Genomic DNA, 1,362 nt, shown 5'->3' on the forward strand with positions numbered 1-1,362 from the left:
TTGTCTGTATGTACATGATATCAAAATTGAGCACTCCTAATATTAAATTTTTTTAAAAATGAATACAGAAACCTTTTTTTTTGAATACAGATACCTTTAATTCACATGATTTTAAAAGGTTCAATTTAAATTGGGTAAACTAATAAAAGTAAAATGTCTTTGAAAATAACTCACAAGTCGCTAGGTGGTCAAACTAATAAAATGTCAATGTTTATAAAATTTCTAATCAATTGTTTCTAGGACTTTCCTTCAACAGGAAAGAGATGGCAAATACTGTTAGTTCACTCGTCTGATATCTTGGGTTTTTTACAATAAGATGAGTGAATTAGAGTTGACATGTATGGGATTACTCAAATGTGTTTGTAGAGACATCTGATTAATTTACAAAGTTAAAATGCTAATTATTAAATAACATCAAGTACTCTTAACTCCTTAAATTCTATGGGTTAACACACTTAAAAATCATTGGTGTTTTCATAGATTGGTAAATAAAAAGAGTTTAAGATTTCTTTGTGTCATTATTAAAAACAAGGTTACTAATATGATGGGCTGACAGATCTGGCTCCATGAGAATGTTATAGGTCAGACTCTAAGGGAAATGACTAAACAGACTCCATTTTGCTCTGAGACTCCATGTTATGTAGGAAATAAGCTTCTCCCATGGGAACACCCTGCCTCTGTGCCCATCCCGTTACTTGGTGTGACATGTTTAATAATATACAATGGCAACTCCTATGTAGTAAAGAATTGCTCTCTTTTGATTCCTATTGCTCCTAAACAATATATCATGTGAACAGTGATTGTGTGGATGTTAGCAACCATTCTTCAGTTTGTACCTAGGTAAGGGTCATTTTGACCCACTTCCCCCCTGTCGATGATCTCATGATGTTAATGTGTAATTTCGAATCTTAGCAACAGACACTTATGATTGATGTGATTTTTGGTATAAGAACCCCTACAACCCTGTGGTCGGGGCTGTTCTCCCAATAGCCATTTTTTGGGGCATTGTGTGAGACAGTCAGTCGGCCGGCTTAATAAAAACTCTCAAATTTGGACTTCTCAGTGGTGATTGATCAGTTCTTAAGTTGCGCCCCATAACATTTGGAGGCCCCAGCGAGATCCTCACTGCCTAGTGGGTAACCACCGCTCACCACTGACCTGGGAACCTCTGCGGAGGGGAGAGGCCACAGCCTTGCTCCTAGGGGAAGGCCTCTGAGAGACGTTCCTCAGCCCCAGGCTGCACGGTCTGTGGAGCCCCGCCCAGGACTGAACTAAATTCTCGGAGAGTCACCTGTTTCCGCACCCCTGGGGGACCGGTAAGTGTGTTCCTGACGGATCTGCATCTGGGGACTCTGAGGAAGG

The sequence above is a fragment of the Sciurus carolinensis genome, chromosome 6 (assembly GCF_902686445.1).
Source record: "Sciurus carolinensis chromosome 6, mSciCar1.2, whole genome shotgun sequence".
Classification (NCBI taxonomy): Eukaryota; Metazoa; Chordata; class Mammalia; order Rodentia; family Sciuridae; genus Sciurus; species Sciurus carolinensis.